This window comes from Pinus tabuliformis, chromosome 7 (assembly GCF_031772625.1).
Source record: "Pinus tabuliformis cultivar Carrire ecotype Pingquan chromosome 7, CPIR1, whole genome shotgun sequence".
NCBI lineage: Eukaryota > Viridiplantae > Streptophyta > Pinopsida > Pinales > Pinaceae > Pinus > Pinus tabuliformis.
This window is the reverse complement of record NC_142293.1, coordinates 843,648,614-843,667,456: the sequence shown is the minus strand read 5'-3', so window position 1 is coordinate 843,667,456 and position 18,843 is coordinate 843,648,614.

Sequence of the window (18,843 nt, the reverse complement as noted above, 5' to 3'; positions counted from 1 at the left end):
TGGCAAGATCAGTATTAGAGACGTTACTGACTGGTCCTTGAGGACTATCTTATTCACCTTTGCTAGATTGGCTGGCAGCGTGGCTCTTCACTTGGCCAACAGGTCCTATATGCAGTATGCCTTGGAATGCCTTGAACCAAAGGTATTCAACTGGTGTGATGCAGTACTTCCGGTGATAAAAGAACAACTTACCAAGGTGAAGAATGGAAGATCCAAGAAATTTGGTTATGGTTCTATTCTGACCACTTTTGCCTTGGAGAAGATGTGACTGATGCAGCCATAGTACGTTTCACTTGGAGTGCCAGCGCCGATAGAACCACGGATGCAGAGATGGGTCGATCTTATGGCCAGACATGCTGGTCAGTCACAGATTTCATTCTCTGATGCTTTCTTCGAGTGGTTCAACCGTCAGCAGATGGTTTATGCCGAGTATCCATATGCCGGGATGGATTTCCGGGGTGACCCAGATTTGGTGCTGCTGGCTGGCGAGCAGTGGGGTGTCATAGGTAAAAATCCCTGACCATGTCTCTGTTTATTGATTTTATGATGTTCTTGTGTTTTTTTTTAAATGTTATCAAGACTAATCAAACTCATTTTTTCGTGCAGATATTGGACTAGTGCGACCAACAGTGCGTCCGAGGGTAGCAGCTGCCGTTCCAGCAGGAGAGGCTATAGTGAGGGCTGTCCTTTGCGATTTGGATGTAGCTGAGACCCTTGCAGTATTGCAGGATCAGATCGAGGGCCTCACCCTTTGTATCCTGGATGTGAGGACTGACGAGTTACCTCTGAGATTACAGCGCCATACTACTGGCGTGCCGAGTCGATGGACTAGGCTCTTACGTATGATTGCACAGGCGGTGACTTATTATCACCAACGCCATTAGTCTAGGGTGCTTTCCTGTATTTTTGAGTTTTTGGGTCGTGTGACCAATTTTGTCCTGTACACAGAACATCTTGTTAAAACTATAAACAGTTATATATATTTTTGATTTTCGGAGCTTTATTTTGGTTAAATTATATGATCCTGATGCAAATGTTGATGAAATGCTTTTCTTTTATAAATGTTGCAAATGTCTATCTAACACATAATTTGCTAATGAATCAGTTAATGTGTTTAAGCTTCTAGAAATGTGTTGATATTGAATGGAGTCAAACTGCCTTTCCAAAACCCTGACCCTTAGGAACATACGATAGATAGCTGGATTCCGAACGGAATAGATGCCAGTAAGTTGTAGGATGATGAATTGTGAGTCTAGCCTGACGACAAGTTGGCGTATGCCATGTGCGATGGCATCAGAGAGGAGCTCTATCAACGCACTATATTCAGCGATGTTGTTCGTTGACTGACCAATACATACCCTTCTAAAACTCACTAACTCGCCGCTTGGATCAAAGATGGTCCAGGCTGCAGAAGATAGGTTCCGCGTACTATGACTAGCTCTATCAGCGTATCCAACAAATGATTCCAATAGGTTCGACATCTGCAAAAAATGAAAAAGTGGATTACTTAACCAAAATGATCACTCTTGACGAAAACAAAAATGTAACAAAAGCATATGAAGAGATTACTACACTTAGTCAAGCATAGTAACACTTAAGGTACAACCCGTTTCGGGGTTGCGACAGTGGGATCCCATCATAATCTGCTAGCTCGTAGGCTCCTTTTGCTAAGATTCGCTTAACAATGTAGGGACCCATCCACAATTATTGGAACTTACCTACCCCCAATTTATTGGATTTCTGATCGTAAAGTAAGACCAAGTCGCCTTTTGAGAAGACACGGGGTTTGACATTCTTGTCAAACTGCGCCTTGACTCATTTCTTATGAGCTTTGTTAGCCAAGGCGGCATCACGACAGGTTTCATCCAATTGGATTAGTTCCAAGAAACGAGCCTCTTCCTCTGAAGTTCCGGGGAGAAGGTCGACTGCGAGCTTGAGAGATGAAATCTCACATTGAATCGGTAAGATTGCTTCCGGGCCATATACTAGCTGAAAGAGTGTAAATCCGGTTGCATTTCTTACCGATGTCCGGTATGCCCACAAGGCCGAGTACAAGATTAGGTGCCAACTCCGTTTATGGACCCCAATCATCCTTTGCATCATGCACTTCAGGACTTTGTTGATCGCCTCAACTTGTCCGTTAGCTTGCAGATAATATGGAGTGGAACTGTCATGGGACAGTCCTAATTTGGCAGCCAATTCAACCATCATGTGATTGCGAAAATGTGACCCATGATCTGTGACTATAGCTTGTGGAACACTGAATTTGGAGACAACATGATTGAAAAAGAAAAGAGCAGCCGTTTCACCGCCGTTGTTTAATGTAGGCATCACCTCGGCCCATTTCGTAAAATAGTCGACTACGACTATGATATACCCATGCTCCCTGGCTGAGGTGGGGTTACATGTCATGAAATCTATGCCCCATTTGGCGAATGGCCCAGCTGCAACTACAGGATGTAGAGGTGCGGGTGGTATTCTGGTTTTGCGGTCGAAAATTTGACAAGCATGGCAACTTATGACTGCTGTTATGCAATCTTTGAACATTGTTGGCCAGAAGTAACCTACTCGTAAAATATTTTGTGCCGTAGCATAACCAGATTGATGCCCCCCACACGCGCTTGAATGAAAATCACTCAGGACTTTTTCAGCCTCCTCATGGGTGAGGCACCTTTGCAGAACTGTATTGACACCACGACGGTAAAGTGTATCACCGACGATCATGTAGTCTTTTGCTTGGTATAGAGTACATCGTTGTTCTGGGCGAGAGGTATTAGACCAATATGTTTGGGTTTGGAGATAGATGATTATATATCCATACCACGGATCGCTCGACGATATCAGAAACAAAGATTCATCCACGATTGATGCTTTGGATGTTGAATCGTTGGACGACGATGGGAAGTCGCATAGTAACTCCGCGAAAACTAGAGATTTCTTTGATTTGGATTTTACGAATTCCAGATCAAACTCTTGCAAAATAGCTATCCATTTTGAATATTTTCCCCCAAGTAACTGACGCGACAAGATGTAAGTCATAGGGTTGCAATTTGACAAAATGGTAGTTTTGCGAAAGAGGATATAGTGTCAAAATCTCTGTACTGCTTGAACAGTGGCGAGAACCAACTTTTCAACATATGAGTACTTGCTTTCTGTATCATTTAAGTTTCGACTTAAATAATAGACAGGATGTTCAATTCCATTGTCTTCTTGAACTAAAACCATTGCGATGGTCGTATCTGCCGCAGCTAGATACAGGTTAAAGTCTTTTTGATAGTCAAGAGCGTACATTAATGATGTTTTTATTAGGGATTCCTTTAGAGCATCAAAGGAAGCTTGCGCGACCTGATCCCAGTTGAAGGGCATTTCTTTTTTTAAAAGACGCGTATAACCTTTAGAAAGTTCGGCGTAATTTGGAATGAACCTCCTTAGAAAGTTTTCTTTCCCTTGGAGTTTCTGAATCTGAAGCAAATTTGAAGGTGGAGGCATATCGATGATCGCCTGAACCTTACATGGGTTGAGACGAATCCCGTCCTTTGAAACTACAAAGCCAAGTAAACGACCAAAACCGACAAAAAACACACACTTGTGTGGATTGAGTCGTATCTTGTAGTGTCGGCAACGTCGAAATATAGCTCTCAAATTTTGCGGATGATTAGTTTGCTTTCGCGAATGAGCCGGAAGATCGTCGAGATATGGTTGAACGATGTTCTTGATGTCATGGAAGGCATAATTCATAGCCCTCTGAAAAGTTTCCCCCGCATTCTTTAAAACGAAAGGTAGCTTGCGGTACGCGAATGTGCCCCACGGACAGATAAATGCAGTCTTCAACTGGTCCTGTGGGAAAATATTTATTTGATTATACCCCGAAAATCCATCCATAAAAGAAAAGATTTCGCATTTGGCGCATTCGTCAATTATTTGGTCGATGAAGGGTGTAGGGTAGTTGTCCTTTGGACAAGATTGATTTACATCCCTATAATCGACGCACACTCTAATCGTTCCCTGCTTTTTCATCACAGGAACAATGTTCGATACCCAATCAGTTAGAGGAACTGGGTAAATGAAACCAACATGTAAAAGTTTTTCAACTTCTGCCTTGATGGCAGCGACTTTCTTCGGGTTCACCTACCGAAGCCATTGTCGTACCGGTTTGACATATGGATACATCTTAATTTCGTGTTCAACTATGCTCGAGTCAATGCCTAGCATTTCTTCATATGACCATGCAAATACATCTCTGAACTCGCGAAAGAGAGCGCAATATATTTCCAGTTCTGAAGAAGAACAATATTTTCCAACATGAATATTCTCTACAACATCTGGTTTGGTCGAGATATTTATGGCGATAGTTTCTTCAATATTGGACAGATTTCGCTCGGAATCCACCGTATTTACAGTATTTGATAGAAAATAAAAAACTGAAGGATGATTAAGGTCACTGGAACAATCTTCGTGGTAATCCGGAAGATGGGAACGATGGTGGTAATCTTCCCATGGTGCCTCTCCTATCATCATTGACTGAACAATTCCTTCATCTGTAGAATGTACATGCGACCAAGGATCTGAAGAGGTACCATATTCCTTAGACCTATCTATCCAAACACTCGATGAGTGTTGATTTGGGTTTGCCGCCCAGGCCGAGAACATTGATTGCTACAATATTTCTATTAGGCTTGGAGGCAATACCTGGTGATGATCCATGCTAACATCATGTTCGAAAATCTTCTGAATCTTTGTAGATATAGAAGATACCATATTGCAGGTTCCCACCATGACCACTTCCGCCAGATTGTTTGGAGGCGGTATGGCAAAAGTACCCATCATTGTAGGGCCTTTTAGGAGGCCTACTCCGATATTTTGAAGCGATTGAGAGCTTCCATGGATCATCAGAATGCTTCCCGTAACTTGTGAACTGTTTGGGAGAAAGGTTTGTTGGTCAACGATCGTAATTCCTCATTGAAAAGGAAATGCAATCTTTCTAAATTATGTTGACACAACAACATCCATAGCATAAATCGAGGGCCTTCCTAGTAGGATGTTGTAATCGAGGTTTCCATCAATAACTTCGGCATCAATTTCTTGCCCCCCAGTTCAACTTGTAAGTTACTTAAAATCCCGTATGACATGTATGTTCATCTACCGAATGCTTTTAGACAAGGGTGGTGATCCTAAAGTTTTCCAACAACTCATTGACATAATGCAAGTAGATGTCCCCTCATCAATAATTGTTCGATGAACAGTTTTGCTGAGGGCTTTCACTTGGATGAGGAAAGCGAGTTGAGATGGTAACTGAGGTTCATATCCTTTATGATTAAAGGCCACGAGATTGGAATTCGCTGGGTCAATCCCACCTATTTCTGATAATAGAGCCTGCTTTTGGGAGGGGCAATTTTGCAGTACTTCAAGTGTCGACATAGCGGACAACGATTGGGCCAGGTCCTCTACTATATTATAATTTTGTGCTGCTCGGGCACGAAGATTAAATGTCGATTTGTGTACTACTCCCTTTGGTGGCTTTATTGTTAGCTCAGGAATGATGGGTGGCACAACTTTAGTTGAAGTTGTTGTCGAACTACTAGGTTGATCTGCAGCCTTGTTGTTTGACAGCTGTGGATTCCTGTAATCCTTATTCCTTGTCGATATCAAAGCATCATTTTGCTGTTTCAAAATGGACAACATAAGCACTTGGGATGGAGAAGCATTGTCGCTAGCAACTAGATTGGTTTCTGGGTTTGGAAACGGATCAGTCAATACCGCTGAGGTTTTTGAACTCTTGAAGAACTTCTTAATCTCAGCTTTATGCAGACAATCTCTCATCCAATGGTCCTCATCACATATGAGACATGGTCGATTAGGTTTCGTTTGCCCAGAAGGGTTTTCAGAAGATTTTTCAAGAGACGAATCATCCTGTTTCTTCTTTTTGCTTTTCTTTTTCTTCTTTCCCCCTGGTTGCTTCGGTTCTTTGCCTTTGTCAGTCGACACAGCATTAACCTCTGAGGCAGGAAGTTTGTCATTTTCTTTTTTATTGGAAACTGCAAGGGCTTTACCAGATGTAGCCTTTGCGGTTTGCGTACTTGAGGTACCAATCACGCCGTCGCCGGCATGAGAGTCCCTGTTCGATTTAGGAGGAGGAATGGAAAACTCTGGTCTGGGAGCATCAGGAATTTTGTCGTAGAGCATGCCAGACTGAGTATAGATCAAGTCTAGATACTGCGCACGAGCAATGACTTGCTCTTCAGTGAAAACTCCTCCCTTGGCCACATCTTCTGTAATAAAAGGTAACAATGACTTAATAAACCATTAAGCTAACAGCTGATCAAGAACATATGTCTTTAGCATTCTATGACGACCTTGCCACTCATGAATATGATCAGATATGTGAGTGGCTGTTGTCTGCTTGAAATTGGTAAGAAGCTCCGTTCCCGTTTCGTACCTTATGGGTAACTGAAAATGGGTTAAAAAGGTGGTGTCAAGGGCACCGAAGTTATCGAATGAAGCTCTAGGCAATTCGATGTACCATTTTGATACCGGACCAGTTAACGTTCTCTGAAAAAGGCGAAGCCAAATCGAATCATCATTGAGAGTGTTGGACGAACACCACAGATGAAAGGTCATCACATGATTCAACGGATCTTCACCCGAATTTCCATTGAATTTGGGAATATCTGACAGAAGTTTATGAGGAATCGCCAGCCACCAAGGGGCATAAGCAATTGGATCATTTATTAGCCGATTCAGATCTGGTAATTCTAAAGTTTCTACGAAAGGCAACTGCTGATTCAGGTTTGGCGAAGCATACCCAAGATAAGATGGGATTGCCTGAGCAGTGGGTCTTTTCATACCAGCATAATGTATTTGATGCTGATAACTTTGATAAGGTTGATGGGCATAACCATTATAATACGATTGTTGATAACTGTTTTGAATGTACGACTGCCCATTACCTGTAAAGCTTTGTTGCTCAGGTCCTCGGTAAGCTTGCTGGAATTGCGGTTGTTGATATTGTACCAGCAATGGCTGTGAGACCATTTGCTGTTGCCCAATACTGGATATTTGACCAAGATGAGGGGTTATAGTACCCATTTGAGCCTGGGTTGCTTTAGTTAAGGAGCCACTAATCGGTGGTTGTGATTGAGTTGCGGAGACAAGAGGCTGTTGTATTACGACCTGAGAGACTTGAGGTTGACATACAACAGGCGACGCTTGTATTTGCGACATCGTCACAATAGCTGGTGTAGTGGGAATGTTCGACACATGATGATTTTGTTGCATTGAATATACAACTCTTGGCCGTTGAGGCAGTATTGGTACCCAACTGTTGGATGTAATTCCAGCTTGACCTGAATTCTGTTGTGAACTCTCATATGGTTGTTCTCCCGGAGGGAACAATGAAAAGGCATACTGCCCCGCATATGGCGGCAATCCAGTGTTCAAAGGAAACATTGGCCTTTGGAGACTGGACTGCCCAAATTGATATTGTTGTGAAGGATCAATTTGCTGAGACTCAACATAAGAAATTTTAGATAAGGTTCCGGACGAACAAAAAGGAAAAGACCATACTGTCGAAACAGTCCCTGGGTGGACTCCATCTAGCTGTTGAGAGCTAGTTGGGACAGATGGTACACCAGCGAACATTGTCGGAGTAGCAGCAGGAGGTTCTACTATTGTTGTATCAGATGACACAGTCCTAGATGTCGATGGTTGTTCAGACATATCGAGTCTATCCAAAATATTTCCTAGCGATTCTACAGGGACTTGCAATGAAGGATGACTAACTTCTATAGTAGAAGGATATAGGTGGATCCCAGTTCCAAAATGCAATGGGGTACTAGATGGAAGATCCTCCACAATCTCTTCTATAGCAATTAGTCCAGGTGGAAGAGGCAGACCGTCAGGTCCGTAAAATATTTCCGGTGTCGGAGAAGATATGGACACTGCAGTGACAAATGTTGGAGGGGTAACACCTTCTGACTCAACCCTAGATGGAGCTGGTTTAGGAATAGGAGTGTTTACTGTTACACTAGGATCACTTCTAATTTCCTCTTGTAACTGAGGAACTTCTTCTGTAGAGGCAGGGATGCCAAAAATAGTTGGAGTAACTGGAGTCTATGAGGAAGTTGAAACACAAGTTTCAACTAAACCAGGAGACTTCGACCCAGTTAAACAAGATCGCTTGGCCCGGAATGGTTTCGTTTCCCGAGTCAAAGATGGTTGACTCGTTAGTCTCCCCAAACGACGGGTTTTGATTGACTTTCTTCCACGATTGCGGATTACTTGATCAACTCAAAATAAAAAGGGGAAAATGTTATTTCGAATTAAATGAATTTTATGACGCTTTGACACAACTTGTTTTTTCAATTTTTAAGAGTCGAGAAGATGCTAAAGGTGACTCTAGTCGCCTTCGATTTTTAATGAGCTTGAAGTGACAAGTGCTCAGATGGACCTTTTCATTTAAGGAGTCTGAAAAGGAATGACAGTGACTACTCTGGAAATCTAGACAGAGGGATTACCAAACCAATCGCAAAACTGCAGAATACTTTTTAAGGTACGGCAGTCGATCTTCCCGAATGCTGTGTTCAATGCATTGCGATCGATAGGGCGACAGACACGACTTCCTAAGGATAAAGGATATAGCCTATTGTGGTCTCCCAATATATACTCAACAGTACGTGGGAGCACAAGTCCGTACAGGCACTTGTCGTCTCAAAGAGGAGGAATCACCCAACCTGCGATGAAAGCGACAATTACTAGGCTTTACGACGTCGGAATACATCTCTAGCCTAGACTTCTAAATGTTGTGCGTTAGGTTCCAAAGCGTTTTTATGTTCATTGAGGTTTATCTTACAATTGATCTTTCTTAAGAAGTTTGCCTTTAAAGTTCACCGTGTGATGTAGATATACAATTCCTAAATATGCAATCTAAGATGATAAATAGTCATTTACTTTCTTTTTGCAATTAAAATACTAGCTACTAAGGAAAGAGAAGTAAAATTCTTTCAACATAGAGCAGAGAACACACACTAAGATGCACTTTTCCTAAATCAATTTCCGCATGCAGTCTAAATGCAAATGCACATGCAAGTATTTGTTTTTCGCTTTCTTAATGTGTAAATGACAAAAAGAATGCTAAGTACAGATTTGAACTATTTTTCTTTCAAACCGACAATACTAACAATTTTCTTTTCAAAAAATGAAAGGAAGACTAAGACGACACTTTGCGATTTCGAATTCAAAAAACGAAAGGAAGACTAAGACGACACTTTGCGATTTCGAATTCAAAAAAAAAGAAAGGAAGACTAAGAGCGACACTTTGCGATTTCGAACTTAAAGTTATTTTCGACACTTGAAATACTATTAATTCAAATCAAATACAATAGCAAAAGTGTAATCGACTATCTAAAAGAGGAAGACTTTACGACACTCTTTTCTTTGACTGAAAACGACACTTGCAACACTTTCAAATCCAAAGATGACAGTTCGATTAAGCTACTGTTTGCAAAGGAGGACTGTAAGTGATGCAAAATACATAAAAAACATTTACAATTCCTTATCAATGGAGGCTGAATAATGCAAAGGAAGAAAGTTTCAATAGTGATATACTGATCATAGACAACAAAACTACTGAATAAAGCTGAAGACAATGAAGAAAAAACCAAAATCTGGAGGCAGAAACAGTCTCACTTAATCATCGCACCTGTAACACAGGGAAACATGGATGCATCTCACCTGCAACACATGGGAGGTGCGATGCATCCAGGTTGCTAATGAGAGACAGTGCGATGGTCCAGGGACGAGACTAAGCTTGGTTTTCACTCACAGTTTGCAGCTAAGTTCAGGGATTTAGGCTGAGCTAACGATAGACAGTAAACACAAAGTACAGGGGCTGATCTAATGAGGTTACTACAGCTACCACCAGGGCACTAAGGATGTTTGTAAGTCAGTTGTTCAGTTCATAAACAAACCTGGAGATTGACTGAAGTAGCGTTGATCTACTTTGCACTTGCATAGCAAATGTAGTTCGAAGGCTAGCTGGTTTAACTTCAGGCTCCGTCCGTAGTTTATAAAGCAAAAAAATAGAAACAAACAAACAAACTATTCTCTCGCCAATGGAGTCACCATTTTGTTATCAGGAAAATTAGTGTCTACTTAGATTTGCTAGTGCCACTAAGACGGGTAGCTATCTTAGAAACAAACAATTTAAAGTCACTTGTGTTTTCCTTTATGAGAGATAGATGAGAGAGAAGCAGAGAGTACCAACCTCAGTCTTTCGCTTGGCTCCTTGCTTGTTTTCTCTCTCCCTTAATAGAGTTTTCGCCACTCTTTTCTCACTTGCCCCGCTTCAAAGAACACCTGTAGAGTCAAAGCAACGAAATACCATCAAAGCATAGAGATCTATAACCATAAACAATATAGGATCAGATGTATATTAACCATATAAATGCATACACAAATACAAGATTCAGAGATATACAAGTATATGGAGGAAAACTCAAATAGCTTTATTGATAGAAGTAGTAGAAGAGAGGATTACAACCCATTGGTCTGACCTAGCGCCATCCTCCCAGCATGAAAGCCCTCTTCACCTCATGAAAAGCTTAGATCACCCAACAATATAATGTTTCACAGAAAAACCAACAACACTTCCTTACAAAATACAAAATTCCAGCCTTTGGATCTCTAGGATGAGGGATCCATATATAGATATTTGCAGGTGGGTGAGTTAGCTTCTGGGATTTTGATTAGTGTCATTTCTCTGATAGTTCTTGGTTCCACTTGGAGATTTCATGATCTCTTACTCATCCTTGGGCAAATTTAGAGAGACAAGTGTCAAATGGGCAGTTTCCAGAAGATTCTTTGGGTTTCCACCTAGCCAACTGCCTTTGCCATTTGTCCACTCTTGCTTATCGCACCCTACAGAAGGGATTTTCAGTATGCATCACACTTTTTTCATGTAGCAGGTGAGATGCATCACACCCCTAGCACTGAGCAGTCTGTATGGTCCAGTTTTGAGTAGTTTTTCAGGGAGAACTTCCGGGAGATGATATAATCAACTGACCTTGTTCTTTTAGGGTGTGAAACAACACTTTTAGGGGCTTAGAAGCCCTTGGTTTATGGACATATGAGATTGGGGTTGCAGTGCCCAAATATGTCTATAACACTAGGGCTGCATGAAGAGATCAACAGTGCCCCAAAACCGCAACCCAACTTCACAAATGTCTTTTTTTTTCCTATATATCATCAAAACCACAATGAAAAAACCCCGAGCCATAAGGTAAATATTCAGTTCATCTGTCAAAAGGGGATTCCATGTCTCTGAGATCCATTTGTGTAGATTCGCCAACCACATCCAGAACCCATTAAACCTATAAACCAAATCTTGCTCCAAAAATATTTTTTCACAACTAAAAGCACCCTCATCCACAAGAACATCGAGGGAATGAATTTATTGAACCATCAGAAGAACAAAAAAAATTACAACATAGAATTGTATGAAACTGAAGAAGAGCTTGCTTGACCAGTAGCCATACGTGCAAAATAAATTGTCATTTTTGCCCAATCACTGAGATTCACCATTAAAAGAACTGCAAAAAAATCTACAAAATATTCACGCAGAGTAAAAATAGAATAATTGGATCAAACGAAATCCTACCCACCTCAAAGGTTTCCAAAACTTTGTCCATCCTCACATTCAAACCAAAACCCCTTGATCCACCAATGCTTCGATTCTCGATTATCCATAATCGAATCTTAATAGTTTGATTGTTTTTTGATTGACAAAAGTACTTCATTTCTCAACCTGCTCATAACTTCAACAACTAAGGTAAAACTGAAGATGTGCACTACTCCAGAAGTTGTTTAACATGAGAAATCATAAAAAAATAATCTTAATTTATGAAAAGTATGATAGGTTGTATTTCCTAAAGTGCTTGAACATGTGCTTGTATGAAAAGCTGATTAGTGTCAACGATTTTTTGCATGCCTTCTATAAAAGTTTTGATTTAAATAATTTATGGACCTTCAAAGTATGGTGGACAAGCTTCAAATAATTTACTCATCTATATGACACTAGATATTTGTGTAAGTTTGAAAGCATTATAGATTTTTAGTGCAAGTCTTTAAAATTTAATAAGTGATTAGGGTTAATGTTTTGGTTGTCTCTAAATTTGAAAGGTTGAAAGTTAAAAGATTCAATGCGATAGAAACTAAAGTATGGCTACGTATATATTTATTTTGTGGGTTAGTTTTTAAGGAAAAAATACAAGTTTTTTTCGGGAGAATGAAATGTCTATTTTTGATTTGTTAAATTGATATTAGAAAATAAATAGATCTTATGTAATGTACTTCATAGTGTATTAGATTGTTGTATGATTTTTAATTATTGGAGTGTAGCTTCTGTTTATATATATATCCAATTATACATGTTAAATAACCAAATAAATATGTAAATATTTCGTTTACATTTCCATATACTATAACATATCTAAAAACAACAAAGGAAAACAAGGAAGTGTTATGTCTAGTATATTGCACCTTCAACAATTCCATAAGCTTTCCTTTAACAAAACCCTCCACATATCTTGGTAGTTAGAGAAACTACAAACACAATATACATTGTTCCATCCCCAACTCCCTTCTTTGGTCTAGCAATTGTTTCTTATTTGATGAGCACAATTTTTCCATGGTAAGATTTCCTTGACCATAGAAATCTAAAGAAAATCTTCTTAGTCATCTCTAGGAATTATTTTATTATAAGTTCTAGAGAATGCTAAAAAACTAATATCACCTTCTAATATCGATTTCATTAGAGTCAACTGACATCCTATAGACAACCAAAGATTGTACGATTGCTTTATTCTTTCTATAATTTTGCTAAGTATCCGCCCCCAATTAATTTTCATTAAGTAATCATTTAACTTTAGAAGACATCCTTGTAGGTTTTAACCCTATATAGTTAATTTCTACAAATATATTCATAATAAAATAGGAAATATGCAATGGAAAACACATACATTAACACATATTTTACCGTAAAACACAATCCAACAAAACTAGAAATATTTTTTGAATATATTAATCTTTATGGTAGTACAATGCAATATATATATCCCGTAGAATCCATAAACCACCAATCCATTTACCCTATATTAGAATACAACTATAGATCCTTAATTGAAACTACAAAACCATAGGCTAAACTACTATGCGCCACAAAACTACTAAAAGCAAAAAAAATGTGCCAAAAACTACAAAAAGAAGATGCAAAAAAAAATCACCTATTTTTTATTTTTCACTAATCCATTTACATTGGATTAGAATATAGTTGTAGTTCCTTCATCAAAACTATATAACCATGGGCTAAACTACCATACGACACAAAATTACTAAAAATGAAAACAATGTGCTAAAAATTGCCAAAAACAGATGCAACGAAAATGCCTTATGTTTTTTCAAATTTTCAGGGGAACTACCCTCATAATCCCATGCGAGGGGGACTTCTGCTTCCCTGCGAACCCTTTGTGACCCCCTTGCTGCATTTAGTGCAACATAAAATTCTTGAAGGTAATCATGCAAAGAATATAACAAATACCAAACAATCCTAGATACTTAAAGCCTTAACTGAAGTTTATTGTTTTGAAAGGAAAGATACTATGCAAAGTTTGAATACTCTTCTTACTTCATTATGCATAATTGAATACTTTTGTAAATTCAAGATCATATTCAAGGCCTTGGTATATAAATCCAATGTTATTGCACCTTTAATGCTTGGACATTTATAGTCCCCTCAAGAAAAAGTAGGACATCATCCACAAGTAGAAGATGGGAAAGGAGCACGAGACCTCCTATTTTAATCCCTCTTAAAGCACCTAAACACTTGGCTTCCTTTATTGAATTTCTCAAGTCTTCTTCAAAGTATGCACTTTCATTGGAAACAACTTTTCTTAAATCATATCTCTCACAAGTTTGTGATCTCTGTTGGGATTAGTTGGAACACCAACTTCCTGAGGTCGTAATTCGGCCATATGATCTCCGTTTGGTGTGCACGATACCTTGTTAGAAATATATATCCAAGGACAACATATTTTGTCGGAAACCCTTGCCCTTCATAAATAGGATTGGTGAATTTTTGAAAAAAATGTCATTTAGGGCCTCAAAACGGCTCTAAAAGTTTAAAATCCGAAAAACTGCGAAAAATAGAAAGTTGTGCTAGAATTAAGGAAACGAAAGGAAATAGTGTTGGGGGTCCAAGTGGAATAGGAGGGTGGCCAACAATATCCACCTGGATCTAGTGGATACCGTGTATTCAACTTTTTTAGTTGAGAATGCCACTATACATTGTCTCTTGCTTATACAACTAATTTCTCCTCCAAATAGTTTAAACACATACCCACTTGTAGATATTCTCCAATCTAGATCTCCAACCTAGTTTGCATAAAAAAATCCATGTATGTACAAAAATTTATCCAATCCTAGTCTTCCTTACTAGTACAATCCATAACCAATAATGCCATGAAAATACTTGAAAACCCTCTTTATTGTTGTCCAATTCTCCTTTGGTTGACATATATATGCTCAATACTCCCACTTCACGTGCAATGTTCAATTTAGGAGAGACCATTGCATACAAAAATCTTCCAACCACACTGGCATATGGAACATGGGACATGTCCTCTTCCTCTTCCTATGCCTCGAGACATTGTTTCATAGATAAATTTACATGTATAATAATAAGGACCTTTACCAATTTTCATTCCTACATATTAAAACTTGCAATATTGTCTCAACATACTTCCTCTAATTTAACAAGAGTTTCCTCTTAGTTCAATCTCATTTAATTTCCATTCCCAAAATGAAAATTTTAGCACCATGATCCTTCATGTCAAATTTAGAGGACAACTAAGTTTTTCCTTCGTGGATGATTTTTCTATCATTTTCAATTAACAACATATTATCCACAGACAAGACCAAATAAATAAGACGGTCACCAACTTATTTGAAATACACATAGTAATTCGATTTTCTCCTTGTGAATCCAAGTCCCAATATATAAGTATAAATTTTTTGATACTACATACTTCGTGATTTATTTAACCCATATAGTGACTTTTTAAACCTACATACCAACTCTTTCTTTCCCTTGATTGCAAATCCTTTTTCCTAACTCATATAGATTTATTCTTCTAGATCCATGTGTAGAAATGTTGTCTTCACATCCCTCCGTTCTACTTCAAAATCAAATTAAACAAAAACATATAAAAAAATTATAATATAAGTTAACATAGCAATAGGAGAAGAGGTCTCACCAAAGTCAATTCTCTCTATATGGGAATGACCTTTTGCTACTAGTTGAGGTTTTTATTTCTTTACTCTACCTTATGCATTCTTATTCTTCTTAAACACCCATTTGCTACCAATGGGATTTTTTTCTAGTCAACAACTCCACTATATACCAATCCTTATTTTTTTCCAAGGCTACCATTTCTTCAACCATGAACTATGTCCAAAGTTTTCCATCCTTTTAATCCACTTCCTCCCTGACAGTTCTAAGATCATCATCAGTAATAAACAAAGAAAAAGTTGAATCAAAATTAGGTGGAGTATAACTTTATGACTCCTTTCTTTCCTGAATAGATCTCCTAGATATAAAAGTATGTGGTTATTATGTCGTTGATTCCTATTATTTTGTAGAGTTTGACTCATCATCCTTTAATTCAAATGATATCTTCTCTGATTCTCTCTCCCTTGGTAGGAATTTATCTTTGACAACATCTTTGATTTTTCTAAATACCACATCTTTGACACAACCCTCTTAGTGTTGTTGGGAAAAGTATCCAATACGGAATGCCCCTATCCCACTCCAAGGAGTGATAGTACCTCAGCAACAAACAAGACAAAACTATCTAAGTATTCTTCTTTACAAATTGTAAATAGAGGAGAAGGATGTAACTAACCGATGTCTTCCGCTAGTTTGTTGATCCAATCTCACTCCTTTTGCTTGCTCCCCGCTGCTTGCTCCTTCACTGGCCCAGCTACACCAAGTTCCTGCAAAATGGAAAGAGAGGGAAACTACAAGAAGCATACATTCATAACTAGTTTAAGGATTAGAATAAACTAAATATGCAAATACAACAAAACATCATTGAGATACATGCATATAGAAGAAACTCAAATGGCTTTATTGATGAAGAAGTAAAGTTCAGGAAGTGATACAACCAAATGAGGCCCAATCCAGCATCACCTTCCCAGCAGAAAGGAATCTCCTCTTCACCTCCTTCAAAGCAAATCACCCAATAGCTCTAGTCTCAAACCAACATCAATTCTTTTCAATAACAAAATTCCAGCCTCCAGATCTCATGGGAGAGAGATCCATATATAGATGTTTGGAGAGAGGATGAGTCAGCTTGGGATCTGACTAGTGTCCTCTCCCTCTGTCAGTTCTTGATTCCACTTGGAGGTTCTTGCTTCCACTTGGAGATTTGGAACCTCTCACTCATCACCAGTCGAATTCCCTGAGGCAAGTGTCATTTTGGAAGCTTCCTGGGTTCTGACACCTTGAGAAATGAACTTGCCACATGTCCCTTCTCGCTCAGCATAGGTAGCCAGTGTTGCCTTTGACATTCAGCGCAGGTAGCCAGTGTTGGCTTTGACATTCAGCGCAGACAGCTAGTGTAGCTACTGAAATGATCCTGAATTGACTTGTTTTTGAGCAGTTTTTGGTGGAGAACTTCTCTGAATTGCTGTGGTTTATTAGCCTTGTTCCTCTAGGGGTAGGAACAACATGTTTAGGGACTTTGGATCCCTTAGATTATGGACATTTCATGCTCAATGCTGTAAGGCACAAAAATGTCTATAACAGTTGCCCCCTAAAGTATGAGGCTGTTTATCGGGTGAAATGCTTTATCAGGAGGATCCGAAGTTCATCCAATGCTGGGAGGAGACCTGTAATAAGATACAATACAATACACTATTTTTCATACTGCTTTCATGATCTAGCTGAGGCGGGCATTCCCATGCTCAGCTTTATAAATTCATTTTCCTGTACATAGAACAGACAATCGTCTGATGGTAGACTGATAATTTTTGATGAAATTATCATCCTTTGGGTAGGATGATCATCTGCTGCAATGATGTACATGTCAATGTCTTTATTTCCTGAATATATGTCGTAGCCCGGATGGATGAAACTAGATCCAGGGTCTTCAATCTCGTCTGATCTTCACTCTAAGTACAAGTCGATCCATGTGAGAATTTTTTGAAGTCGAACATGGAAAGACATCGCTTGATTACCAGTCAATGATGTAAACTGTTAACAAGCGCGAGAGGAATCATCGATAATGATGATGACCCTCAAGGTACTGCAGTACAATTCACGTGGTGTGAATAAAGGACTTGGCGTCGAACACCACGCAAAATCTTTTGGTCGAAGGTCATTGATGTATACCTGTCGCCGGAAGTGAGAAACTTGCCATTGAGGCATGCAAGCTTCAAAGTACTGAAGGGGGTGTCCCTAGATCAAACTTGTTGGATAATGAGCTGATGTCGACAAGAAGCGATCCGTCAAAGGAGGGCCTTAATGAATCCCACATCAGTGACACGGAACAGAGCTAATGATTGTGATGGAGGTGAAAACGATCTGTGACATATGATTCAGGGTGGCGGTCATGAAAGGATGAAGGATAATGTATGGCAGTGGATGGGACACGGTTGACTCTTTCTGAACGACATCTCTTGAACATATGGCGACACTAATGCGATGGATCGGTAGCATTACCCGAAATATGGATGGTACGGCGAAACCATGGTGATGTGGCCGGTGAATGAAACAACCCAACCCGATTGTGGTACGGAGGAAAAGTGTCATGTTCAAGAGCGACTTGCTACCATCAAAGTTTCTTTGAGTTTCTCCCAAATTTTCCCCAGTCATTACTGACCAGTACCTCTTTATTTTTGTCAAGCTTGAGGAGGATAAGATATGCTTGTTCTATAACCTGCCCTTCAGGCAAGCCCATCGCTATGTTTTAACGAGCCTAGCGATAGGGAAACTCGTTCTTGTCTAAAGACAAGTTTGTCGCTATTTAATGCTTTTAACGAGTCTAGCGACAAAGACAACTCGGTCCTTTTCATTTTTAGAGAGTCTGAAAAGGTACGTAAAGTTAACTCCAAAAGTCCTTTTTCGTCATATAATCCCTTAAGTCCGAAAAAGTATAAAACAATACAGAAGGGATGAATTTTCGATAGTTTTAACGAGCCGAACTAAACAAGCGCTCGATCTTTTTGTGCAATAATCCCTCAGGTCCAAAAAGATTAAAATCTAGAGGAGGGATAGCTCTTCCGGCCGCTTTAACGAGCTGGAAGGCCAAAAATTGGCAAACTTTTCATATTTTACGAGTCAGTTGAAAAGAGCTCAAATAAGACTCGTCTTTTATAGGAAAGAGTGATGAACAGGGTTAGCAGCTGATTCCAGGTACAGGTTGGAATTTTCCAATCATGGCAGTGTCACAAGGATGGCTAGGTGAAATCACTCTTCGAAGCTGTTCCTCAAAACGGGTAAACAATCAAATGGAGGTGAATGATCGGCCAAATGAAAAGTGGAGGTGACGGTGCAAACACGACCAAGGCTTTTATGGCTGATAAATTTACGATCACAGTGGTTATTTACCGGGTGGTGGTTCAGTTTTTATTTTTAAAATGAGCTTAAACACTGGTGGAAACACTTGCTCATTGCTTATGTTTATTTTTTAACGAGCATGAAGTCCGCGTTAAAACTGCTCGGATCTTGCGTTTATTTTTTAACGAGCATGAACTTTGTGCTAAAACTGCTCGATGATAAGTTTGCATGCC